General features: G+C 48.0%; 1 protein-coding gene across 13 annotated transcripts in view; it reads left to right on the forward strand.

Moving 5' to 3' along the window:
- The window catches only part of RUSC2 (RUN and SH3 domain containing 2), a 62,874-nt gene that overhangs the window by 12,564 nt on the left and 37,506 nt on the right, over window positions 1-12,804 (forward strand). Inside the window, exon 1 of one of the 13 annotated variants that reach the window (XM_080371424.1) lies at window positions 10,727-10,833. The exons of 11 other annotated variants lie outside the window; for them this stretch is intronic. The gene's annotated coding sequence lies outside the window, so the exon portion shown is untranslated. Of the gene's footprint in view, window positions 1-10,726; window positions 10,955-12,804 lie in introns of those variants that run through there. One more of the 13 variants, XM_080371425.1, reaches the window with a different exon arrangement.

Here is a 12,804-nt window from a genome sequence, read left to right on the forward strand (position 1 = left end):
GTGTTCTAGCTTTCCCTTCTCAGCCTGTCCTGCTGTGCTGCCAGTGGGTGTATAAATAGTGCCCACAGTATACTATTTTGGTGACAAGCTCTTCCCAGGATTCATCCAAAGAGTTATGTGAGCAAGCGTTAAAAATAACACCCAGCCCTGCCCAAATGCTGCCGTTGTTTTAGCCAAAGTGTTGTGAATCTTCCATAGAGAGCAGCCTTGGACCCTTGGGAGGGGGCAGCAGGAGGGAGTCTGGCAGGGCTCCTCATGCTTTCCTCCTTCTTGCTGCCCTGCTGACCACAGAGGACACTGACCCTCAGGTGCAGCAGATGTGCTGGTTACCAAGAGGATATGAGACTTTCACTTCTAATTAGGCTATTTGCTACTGAGCTTTCCCTGTGTGTGTTATTATTGCTAGGTCTGATGAGAGGTAGGACATTCCAGGAGGGGTTAACCTGGGATTTAATCTAGCTGCTGCCAGGTCCCTGATGGTGGCCACAGGTAGGTGCTTCACTAGAAAGTCTTGGGCTGTAGCAATGGCATATGCAGCGTTCTAGGTTTATCCCAAGGGCTGGTAGCTGGAGATTAGTTTAATTGGGGCAGGCATATTAAATCTGTATGTTAAATTAACAGCTACAACTCAGGATATTCTTGCTATCCATAGAAACACAAAAGTTATTCCAAAATCCTGCCCTTTTCATGCTGTGAAATGTGTTTTGGTGCCTGTAACTGTAAACCAGACGACACTACAGAGATTGCTCGGGACCCACGCTCCCTGAGATTTTGCCTGTTGTTGGTCAAGTCCTATGCTAGGTATGCAACTCGGCTGTCTGCGTGCTGCTGCAGCATCAGCCTCTGCTGTGTGCTGGGAAACAAGAGACCTCACTGGAAAGCAGCAGACCCCACTGAGTCCTTGTCTTCAGTGCATCGAACCTAGAACTCACAGAAATGCTTCTTGGAGGGCTCATGCACAAAGAAGCCCCATATGGAGACAGAGATGCTCCTTCTGCAGACAGATAATGTGGCTTCTATCTCGCCTGGTCTAATATGGGATGTAGGATAAGTTACCCCCTGTGGGAGTGGAGCACTCTGTGCTGTTACAAGCTTAGTATGTGGAGCCTTGCATGCAGAAGAGGAGAAGAGCTGCAAACGTGGGGGAAGTGCTTGGGTTTACGTATTTGCTCAGAGTCGAAAGCAGCAGTGTCATGGACAGGGGAGACCACACTTTCAGATGCTGGGTTCAGGACTGCAGCATTAATCCCCCTGTATAGTTCCTTGGCCTCCACGTTTGCATCCCCAGATAACACCCGTGCTGATTTCTGGCTTTGTAGAGGAAGGGCCAGATGCTTCTGCAGTCTCTGAGTACTTTGCTTTCAGAAAGGATGGATTTATTTTAAGCTGATACAGAAAGTTTCTGTGAAAACAGCAGGCATGCAAAAATTGCTGAAAAGGTCACAAGTGCTGTTTGGCACGCCATGCTTCACCTCCTCTGATATGGGATTACTAATTCTGGCAGGTGTTCCTAGAGATGGAGAGCAGGTCCTGTTAAAAGGTCACGACTGAGAGTTTTCTCCAGCTGTTGCACTGAGCATGAGTTGAGAGCAGAGCAGCAGCTTGTCTTCTGGCTTGGATTGTTGTATCTCACATGCTGAGCCCTCACTAGCCCTCTTCCCGACCTCACCATTTATCTGGTCTTCTCTTTTCCTTGCTGTGTGTTGAGAGTCACGTGCTGGGTTTCTGCACAGGATGGGATGTTTTCTTAAGTATGTATTGAAATCAGGCTTCAGAATTGTCCCAAGATGGAAAAACGTCATGGAGATGAAAAGCATGTTTCTGTTTTTCCAGGAACATGCTCTGGGCAATCAGTCCTTCATCAGGGGCTTCCTGCTCGTTCATTCCTCTGCTCCTTCCTGCTCCTCTCCCATGTCCAGCCAACAAAGTTGCTCTCTTGAGTCATCATCACTGCTGCTTATTATTAGTCCTGAGCCAAGTCTCTGAGTATCATCGTACACTACAGAGCTCCTGAGAGCCCTTTCAGGCTCTTTCCACGCTGGCATGCTCTTGTTTCCCAGACTGGAATGTGTCTGGGGTGCATGGGGACACATGACCATGTTTGTAATCTCTAAGCACCTCTTTGCTTGGCATTTATCAGTAGTCTTCTGTGCAGCGCCAGAGCCCCACACCAGTTTCCAGCAGCTCCTCAAGTGCAGAGTCTCCATGGGGAGCCCCGTAGGGCAGTGTGCTCCAGCCCTTTCATCTGCTCCACATGGGCCTGAGCCCTGTCCCAGCCTGTCCAACACAGTCTAAGGTTGGCATGTTTCTCAGGCATCTCCTGTGACCTGCTTTGCCTTCGTGGCCTGTGTCACTGCTGGTGCACAGGCTTTGCGTCTGCCAGCTTTTATTTTCTGTTTTAAAGAGCATGGCAGGATTTCCTCCCACACCTGGATCCCCTTTATCCCTCCAGCCTCAGTAAACTTCTTGTGCACAGTTGACAGCCATGTACCTCCCATTTCTGGCTCTGTGTGCCTGCCTGCATATGGGATGGCTGCCTGTCGGTTCCACATGTCTTTTGGAGGAGGCAGACTTGTACAGCTGGCAGCATAGCAGCTACGTGCTGCAGATTAGACTCTTTGTGCCAATTAAGCACATACCAATAGGCACATACACCCAAAAGGTTGTTTATTCATGGGCTGACTTGGCATGGAGACATCAGGTACAGCTGACCGATGATCTGGGACAGCCTGCTCGATTAGATGGGAAGAAGTTAATAATAACTAGAGAAAAACTTAGTCAAGGATCATCTTCAACAATACCAAATTTGTGAGAAAAAGTCACTTCACTGCAGTGGATGAAAGGTGGATGAATCCACTGGCTAAAAGCTGGCGCTAAGCATATTCCATTTAGGAAAAAAAACCACCTGGAGTATGTTTTCAACAGCTGGGTGGATTAGCTACTAGATCAGCTGGCATGGGATGCATTTCCACTCTCAGACTGTACTTGTACATTTGATGTGTCTTTCCAGGAGCATGTTTCTGTTTCTCCAGCTACTCTACCTCACAGAATAAGCTGCTCTCGGCTTTTAATCCTGCATTAGAGGCTTCCTGCTCCTCTGAGTCAAACAGAAATCACATGAGAATAAGACTTCCAGAAGCCATAATTACATCTCCCTGACCCAGGCATAGTGGACTTCAGCTATGCCACTCCTTGTTTCTTTGTTTCATCCCTCCAGAAGCTCCCAGTGATTGGAACATTATCTGCTGCATCCTGCGTCTTAGCAGTCCATTCCCTTCCCTCTATCACTGCCTCCTGATGCCATGGCACATGGGGTTGACCAAGACCGTAAGATGGGCATTTCTTCAGTGGCAGAGGCATAAAACCAAATAGTTTCCACTTTCTGACAGTAAAAGCCTGTTAAAATTACAGGAATGCACGCCTCTAAGTAAGTAAAGAAAAGAGCTGCTGAGGCAGACAAGACCATGCAAAAATATTAAGCAAACCAGTCTTATCTCCTGACTGCTCTGCTTTTTTGGTAGAATAACGAACAGCTAGTTTTATCTGTTATACCTGATGTCTAACCTAAACTCCCCTGGCTGCCCCTCAGGGAGCCTGTTCCTGTTGCTGGGGATTTGGAGAACAGCTTACTCACTTGCTCTTGGCAGCAGCCTTTTATACATTTAAGAAGAGCTTTTATGTGCCCCCTAGTTTTCTGCAAGCGACTAACCTTTTTGCTTTGCAATTTACTCTGTTTTGCTCTCTTTGAACTCTCATCAGCTTGTACATGTAGGACATGTCCATGAGGTGTGTTGGGCAGAGAGGAGGGATTAGGATTACTCCACGTCTTGCGTACGACATGCCTATTCATACAGCCCTACATACTGTTTGTCAGCTTCAAAGCAAAATGCCACTATTACCCAAGTTCAGCCTGTGATCTATGGTAACCACAGATCCCTTCAGAATGAGCAGGTCATGCATGATGATTATGGGTGGGGATGTGCAATCTGTGGTGTGTGAGCTGTCACGGTAATGGTTATAATTTTTGCCAATTTGCTGTTTATGAATAGACCTTATCCCTTCAGCTAACAGTATCAGTACTGTAGACAACACAGATGAAGAGTAAAAAATAACCACTCCATCTGAGAGCCAGCAGGTTAAATGCACAAGTGGTGGACAGGGTCTCCAGGAGTTAGTTACAAGTCTGCGTTACAAAGGGTTTTTAGCAGAAGTTTTCAGTGGTCCTGTTTCCCTTTTGCAGCTTTCCTTGGTGCCTGCTGGGATGTGGGTGCTCAGGAGCACAGACAGTCTCTTGGGTGGCACTGAAGTCCTGTGCCTGCCAATACTGTGTTGTGGCATTCCTGCTAGCAGGTGGTTTTTGAGTGTACCTTCAACAGCCTCTTTTAATGACAGAGCGCTTTGCAGAAGCACAAGCTGTCTAGACATTGCTTTATTTGCCGTTGAAACAGACAGCTGGGGCAAGTAACACTGGCAGAGCAGCACTGCATGTCTGGTTTGAGTGGTAAATGGAGAAACTTAAGAAAAAAAATCAGTGTAAACAACCACAATTAATAGCACGTTTCTAATAACTCAGCGGGTGGTTATGTGTTCGCTGGGCTTTGTTGCAAAGGTGGGAGAGCTTGAGAACAGGGACGTCTGTTGGGAACTCACTCTGTGGTGAGTTGGGAGATCTCACCGCTTGACTTCTGCGGTGGCCCTGAGCAGTGATGGCAGGGCAGTGCTGTGGCATGCGCAGAGAGGCAAGTGTGGGCTTTCTGTGCGAAACCTGCAGCACTTTTCCTTGTTGCCTTGGAAAACTGCAGTATTTATGACTCTGTCCTGGTTTTGGCTGGCATGGAGCTAACTTTCTTCTTGGTAGCTCGTACAGTGCTGTGTTTTGGCTATGATGTGAGAACAATGTTGATAGCACACTGATGCTTTTAGTTGTGGTGCGGGGCCACCACAAAAAGGACTGTTGTGGTTTAACCCCAGCTGGCAACCAAGCATCACACAACCGCTTGCTTGCTCCCCACACCCAGAGGGGTGGGGAGGAGAGTCGGAAAGGAATGTAAAACTCGAGGGCTGAGATAAGAACAATTTAATAATTTAAGCTGAATAAAAATGTAAGTACAACGACAATAATAACAATAACAAGTGATAATGGAAAGGTGGGGAAAAGGATAAAATCCAGAGGAAAAAGGAGAAAGCAGAACAAGTGATGCACAGTACAGCTGCTCAGCACCCGCTGACTGATGCCCAGCCAGTGCCCGAGCAACGATCCCCAGGCCCCAGCCAACCCCCCAGGTTTATATACCCAGCATGACGCCCCATGGTGTGGAACACCCCTTTGGCTGGTTCAGCTCGGCTGTCCTCGCTGTGTCCCCTCCCAGAAACGGAAAACTCCTTGACTTCGTGTAAGTGTTATCCAGCAACAACTAAAAACATCAGTGTGTTACCGGCATTCTCACATCAGAGCCAAGACACAGCGCGGTATGAGCTACTGAGAAGAATGTTAACTCCACCCCAGCCAAAACCAGGACACTCAGTACTGAACCAGGAGGGCATGAAGCTTTTTCCATTCTTGTATGTGGCCTCTTGTGTGTCCAACAGTGATGTTTTTCTTCTCCTCTGCTTGCCCCTTTCCTGCTGCATCCCTTCCATTGCAGTCTCCGTGAGCTGAGGCTCATATGCAGTGCAGTCACCCTCACTTCGAGTCAGCCAGGCAATGCCCCTGCAGTGGGAAGGGAATGTCACTTCAGTGTACATCACGGGAACTATAAGCAGTCACCTTCCTTGAACAGTGCATGCTGTGTACACAGCAATCTGTGGTTGTACTTAGTATGTAGATAGTGAACCATTTCTGGGCTGCAGATTCAGCTCAGCCCTGCGGCTTTTCAGCTGCTTAGTTGGAAATACGTAATTTTTATTTGAGGTCAGAATACAAACTGGTGAATACAGCAGAACTGCGGTTGCTAAATTCACCAGCTGCAGTATAGTAGGTAATGTGGCAACTCAAGGCTTTCGCCGTGGCTGCAGGGGAGTATTAAGTTATGGTGAAATTAATGGTTTAGGTAAATTGTGCTGTAGAGGCAGCATTGATCCCATTTTAAAAACTGATTTTAATAGGAGTGAAGCCAATAACACCTTAATATCCACTGCTACCACGGGTTGCTCAGAGCAAATACTGCCAGATTAGAAGGTGTATCTTTTTTGTAATGATACCTTTTCAGTTCCTTTTGCCAAGGCTTTGATTGGTGGAAGAGTTTATATTCCCACTCAGTATATCATCAATATTTGAGTGAGTGCTTGAAAAAGGAGGTTTGCTCTGAGAGCTGAGCTCCTGTTTCACTCTGAAGTCTCAGGCTGGATGAGTTATATCCAGGCTTTGCTTTAATTCACAGTCTGCTGTACAGATTTATGAGCGTGGTTTATCAGATTGAAGCTGAGGCTTCAGGCATGATTCAGGAGCTGCTCTGTTGTTTTTGTCCTGATTTCTCTCAGCCTAAAAGTTCTTTCTGCTCTTGCTTGGGCAGTACTGAGTATTATAGCTAGAAGATGGGCACTGGGATTGTAGGATCTGTTCTCCTTTTCCCACAACCTTCCAAATGATTCACATCTCCTTATTGCCCCAGTCTCCAGTGTATAAAATTTTGATAGCAGCACTTTCCTAGGAAAAGATTATGAATATAGTGGAATCCTGGGCTGGAAGGGACCTGGAGAGAGACAGCTGTTGTGGGCTTGGTTTGGTTTTCCCGTAGATGTCTCAGTATTGGAGAAGTACGTGGAACTCAGCCCAGCCCTGTGGGAAGCCTTGCCAGCACTAGCTCTATCTGGTAGTTTTGACTTCTTATGGAGCTTTTGAAAGCCTCTGTTCCTGGGCAGTGAGGCATCAGCTGCTAGCTGTAGGAAGCATTTGACCTGAGTACAGGGAGGTAGAAATCGAGAGAGTGACTGGGATGAAGGAACCACCTTGCCCAGTATGACTTTTCCAAAAATAGATTGCAGGTGGTCAGCGAGGGAGGAGGGTGAGCAGGGCAAGCAGGTCTCATATCCCAAGATTTTTTCCAGGGGATTTTGCTACATCTGTTATATTTTATCTGTTTAGTAAGCTGAAATGGTTCTCTCAAGTCCTTGTCTTGCCTCCCCTTGAACCCATGTGGACTTCTATCCATAATACCCTTTGAGATCTAAGGAGCAGTAAACAGACTAGAGGAAGATAACAGGAATGTTGAAAGAAGAACTACTTGTCTGAAAAGAAGTTGTTAGTGGAGAGAAGTCTAGAAATGGAAGTTATTTAATACTTCAAGTAACACTCGGAGCCTTAAAATTTTACTAGTGGTATTTCCTAAAGACACAAAGCTAGGAAGCATCATCACAGGGAGTTCAGGGTTATTCAGCAAGAAGAACTTGCATGTCCTTCAGGAATCATACAAATGGGAATTGGATCGTTCAAAATTGTATGATTGTGTGCATGAGAAATGAGCAAAAAGTTCAGCTCCAGCTGGGAGCTCACTGGGGAAAGTGAGATGGGGGAAAACCCAGGGTTTGTCAGTGACCTCCAGGACAACTGTGAGCATCTAGTATACTGCAGCCATGAAAAAGATAAATGTCATCCAACGTGACACATTGGACAAAATACTTGAGGCAGAAATGGGGAATTTTTAGCATATTAAGTCATGGTGAGACATTGCTTGGAAGACCGCATACATTTCCAGTTGCTCTCTGAAGGCTGTGTGCAAACTGGGTCAGGTGCAGAGAAGGGATATGGGTATGATCAAAGAAATGGAGAGCCTGCCTAATGTGAAGTGATTAAAGAACTCAGATGATATAACTTTAAACACAGACGGAATAAATGCTGACGTTAAAGCTCATTTTTGGAATATGAGTGAATAGGGGTGAGCTGTGCATGGGTAAAGATAAACTGGAAATTCAGAGAATGTTCTTAAAACATCAAAGAAATTAATTTGGGGAACTAATTCTTTTAGAAAGCCGTTAGCAAGCAACAAGAAATTTCAAATTTGGGGGAAAAAACCAACTTTCTCTTTTCAAGCTATTGTCTTACTTGGAGGTGTGACTCCTGCCTTGTGTCACTAGCCCTGAGGAAGTCAGTATTGATGTTCTGGGCAGTGGGCAGCACTTGCTGGCGCAGGATCATGGGTGGGGTGGGGTGGTGGTGCTTCTGAATCCTGCTGTTGTGAATGTGTCTGCAACCGGCATAACTCCCCAGTCTCCAGTGCCTGGCATCCGATCCTTTCGGAAGGCAGGCTCAGTAGGGATCCGTTGTTGCTGACCCCCTGGGGAAATGCAAGGACTGAGGGCAGGCATTGCCACTATGCTAATGTGTGCTTTTTATCAATCTGCTTGGATTTTTGACCCCTCGTTCAAAAGCTCCTGTATTTGTTTCCACCAAATAGAAAAGTCGTCAAGCGCATGTTGGTAATGATCAGCCTGTATTGATCTCTATGTGTTTGAGAGAGAAATGTTGTTTGACCTTGAAGGGCAGGGCTTGCAGGGATGGGAAATTATTTTGGTTTTCCTTTCGGAGGATTTTATGAAGTTTTCAGCATCTCCTGCTTTCCAGTTGGCCTCTGTGTTCTGGTCCCCCTTGCTCCAGCTGAGCAGGACCATGCTTTTAGTTCAGCTCTGACCAACATCCCTCTCTCTGGCATTGCTGAAATGGCCTCAGTAGTGATGGATGGGGTTGCCATGTCTTGGGGATTCAGATTTGTGCCACAAGCAATGAGTGAGCAAGGTGGGAAGGCACTGAGCTGCTCCTGCTTTGTTCATGAGTGGTCGGTCCAGCATGTGGGAAAAAGTGAAGATGTCCCTCCCTCCTGTGGGCATGCTGCAGATGGGGTCACGATGAGCCAGAGGCTCGTGCTGTGGCATCTGCAGATAGCAAGGCACAGGTTGCCCACTGTGGCAATGAGCTTGCTGTTGCTTGTACCACTTTCTGTTTCCTTGAGAGGCGCAGAACACAGTGAAAGTAATGAGGGTTAGGTCAAAACACCCATCCTTTAGGAGGAGGTGGCAGGCAGCTCCCTGTGCTGGGAGCATAGCTGTCAGCTGCAGTGTAGAGGCACCAGCCCCGGGGTGGTCTGGATGTTGTGAGGGTGGTCGCACTGTGCACCGCACCTGACGGTGAGGGGTGGTTGAAGACCTGTTCCTGCCCAGTGCTGGAAGTGTGAGCTGCAGCCCAGGCTGCTGGTTGGGATCTGGGGCTGAGCTGTTTCCAGTTCACTGGTCACTGGAGCATGCAGCAGATGGGTGGGAGGCTTGGCCTGCTGGTGGGTGCCCTTGCTGTACAACTGCAGTGGAAGTGGAAAGGTTTCTTCCTTCTTGTAGGTGGGGGCATGCTGACCTTAGCAGCCAATTCCTGCCTGGAATGTGAAGGAAGGAGCCTGAGACCAAGACAGAAGTGTATTGTGCTTTTTTTCTGCCTAAATGATCTATTTGTGTCCCGGTTGTTGTCAGCAAGCGCCTTGGGCACACACATGGCTGGTGTCCAGTGTGAGTGCAGCACATGGGGCTCCTCCACAGCAGTGAGCTCTGCTTCAGGCTGGCACTGGGAACAGGGTGTGCCTCCTTAGTGGAGCTCATGGGTGGGCGAACATGTGCACTGAGTTCTCACACCCTTGGAGCAAGAGGGAGGTGAGACATCAGAAGCCCCACCTGACATGCAGGATGCCTGTGAGGAATTAGACTTGACATTGCATGATAAGCAATTTTCTCCTGCACAGTGTGTGGGAAGCACCTATACCTACCTCTCCAGACCAAGCAGAACAGGAACACCTGTTACTGTAGGAGCAGACGTGTTCTGGCACCTCCATCTCCCTCACCTTGCTTCTCTAGGGAGTGCAGTCAGCAGCCTGCAGTATGCCTCCTCCCCTCCTTGCCTGAGACTGTGGCATCAGCCATGCGACTCATCTCTGTGATCAAAGAGAAGTCATCTCCTAGAAGACAGTCCCCAGGAGACAGCTTTCTTCTTCCTCGTTAGTGCCTGTAATCTCTTAGTACCTACAAAGCTTTAGGGCAGCCCATCAGTTTTTACTGCTGGTGCTGAGTGTGGTGGAGCCCGGTAGGGAGATGCAGCAAAGGGGTGCTTGCTGCAGAGGTGCAAGTGGGGTGGTGGGAAGGTGCTGAGCATGTTTTGGGGAGGAGGATACAAATGTTGATGTTGGGAAGAGATATGTAAATAGGTGGGTTTCTCAGGGAGCCCCTTATCTGCTGCATTGCTCTATCTGATTTTTAACAAAACAGCCCCCTGACTCCATCTGCTCTGGTGTGCATGTCTGTTACCCAAGGCAGACATTGCTGTCAGTGAATTGGTTAATGCCAGTGTCCTGTGGCAGGGACAAGGATGCAGGCAAGCACTCAGCCTGCCAGCATTTATACCTCCTGGCGTCAGCATTGGCAATGCTCGTGGAGGGCTGGGGAGGGCATGGAAATAGTTTCCATTCTCCTCTCTGCTGTGGGAATGAGTCTCCTGGGTAACAAACGCTCCTTGTTCTGCACAGAGCTCTGCAGCTGAGACTGTCTCCTTCCTCGCTGCTGCTCCCTGACTGTCCCAGCTGAAGGGGCCCGAGATGGCTGCTTGAGCCTGCCTTAATTAACACTGATAATACAATGGGACTGGCTGTGCGGGGGTCCGGGGGCTGCACGCTAATGGGAGTACAGTAAATAGTCTCATTTACTGCAGCTTGGGTGGAGCAGAAACCACTAGGACTAGCATTCTGCTTGCTGTAATGGCCAGGCGTGGAGGTAGGTCTCTCGCTCCTGCATCCTCCCTGGAGCTCATCCCTGCTGCTTGAACGGGACCAGGTGGTGGTGCAGGTCTCCAGCATCCAAGGAAAGGCAAGTGGTGGGCTGGGGAGCGTGAAGTACCACAGATGGGGCAGGTGCATCAGCCTCTCGGGAAGGACCTGCGGACCCTGAGCTTTGGGACGGGCTGGCAGATCATTCCCAGTGTTTGGAGGTGAGCAGCAGAGCCGTCTGCAGTGCTGGCTCCAGTGTGAAGGGGCTGCACAGCCCACAGCCAGCGCGAGGTGTGTTCTGGTTGGAAGGATCTGTCTGCACTGGGGGGAGCCCTTGGTGGGAGCCACCCACCAGCCACTGGTTTTTCAGTCAGAAATGCAGTTTGAATGTTACCTGAAGAGGTGTTTTAAAGATTTTGGGTGGTCTGGGGTCCAAGACAATTGGCAGCCACTTCCAGTAATGACTCAACATTTGCTGTCATAGCTTTCTATGTTGACCTCTGTAGAGGCAAAAGCTTCTGCGAAGTGTTATGTTGTCTGGGCTTGTTTTGTTTGGTTGCTGCTTTGGGTACATCATGGAGCAAAAAGTACTGGAGTGTGTGACAGTTCTTAATTTCTTTGAGCCGTGTGTCTGTGTGACATTTTTACCTCTTCTTTGACTTACCTGCTCTCCATGGAGCCTTGGGTTAGGAGATGGGGTTTGGTGTGGGCTCATAGGGGTTGCTTTTTCTGACGTGGCCACTCCATTTTCTGAGCTCTGCTTAGCTCAGCTCAGGGCGGTGGCGAAGTGCAGTAATGTGGGTGGTCCTGTTGTCTGAACTCCTAAATTACCAAACTGATTTAGTGTTTAACTATATGTTAAACAAACCTGTGCACAGTTTTGAGTCAAGCTGACTCTCTTATAAAGTTGTTAAAAAGTGATGAATGAAAGGACTTTTAATCAAGGGAGTCAGTTTTGGGAAGGATGGAAAACAAAGAACAAATGGTGAAAAGAACACCATTACCTAAGTTATGCAGAAAGAAGCCTTCAAGTGAGGAAAGTTCTGGCAAGAGGAGACAAGCTGATAAGGTGTTACAATCCACTGACATCAACAGAAAATTAGTTGAAAGTAGTGCAAAAGCGATTGCGGCAGTGGGAGATGGCAACCTCTGACTCCAATAGCACCCCCCCCAAAAGAGGGGAAACCCCCTCTTGAGGTCCATACATAGTTAGTAAAGAGCTTCAGCAGTGCTATCAGAGGATGCACACTAATTTGCATTAGAAGTGAGAAACTTGTAACTAATCCTGTGCTTGAATGACAATGCATATGTAACACACTATGAATATACAACTACTCTGTTGTATATAATGTGTACCCTGGAGCAGCTTGGTGTGCATGGTAGGAGGAAAAATCCCCCATGCCCCCAGTGCTGCAATAAACCAATGTTGGCTTTCTAAACTACCATTTGGTTTGGAGAGCTTTCTTGGTTACAATTTCTTTCTGCCCAGACTGTGGCAGAAAAACAGAATCAGCCACACACTGTCAGGAGCAGCACTGGCTTGCCTGTGGAGCAGGTTGCAATTGCCTCTGGTGAAAGGGGGGTGATGGAAAAATCCTTTCACATGGCCCTGCGATAGCAAAGAACCTGATCTTTTGCAGGGGGTGATCCCTTGTTTCAGAAGGAAGATCTCTTGTGAATTGCTTGGTGGACATGCTGGGATTTAGCCCAGGTTACAGGCAGTGTTTTTATCACAAGCTGTAGTTACTAGTTGCTGGGACCTTGATTTGAGTCTCCCTGTGACAGCAGGGACTGCAAGACATCCTGCCTCTGCCAGGTGTGTTTGGTACCAGGGGAGGTGCTGGTGGTTGCATCTCACCCCAGGGGGACTGCCTTTCAGGGATACAGCACAGATAATGTTGATGAAGCTCTCAAGCAAAAGACGCTACAGAAATGTAAAAGAAGCTTCAAGAAGCTTCTTGTAGTTTTCCAGATCTCTCAGTTAGGAGTCCTCCCATCCCCCTCCTCTGCCTGTGCATTTCTTTGCAGATGAGCATCTTAGCTCCAAGGGTTCTAGCAGCCATTATCAACG

Source organism: Falco punctatus (assembly GCF_963210335.1).
Source record: "Falco punctatus genome assembly, chromosome: Z".
NCBI lineage: Eukaryota > Metazoa > Chordata > Aves > Falconiformes > Falconidae > Falco > Falco punctatus.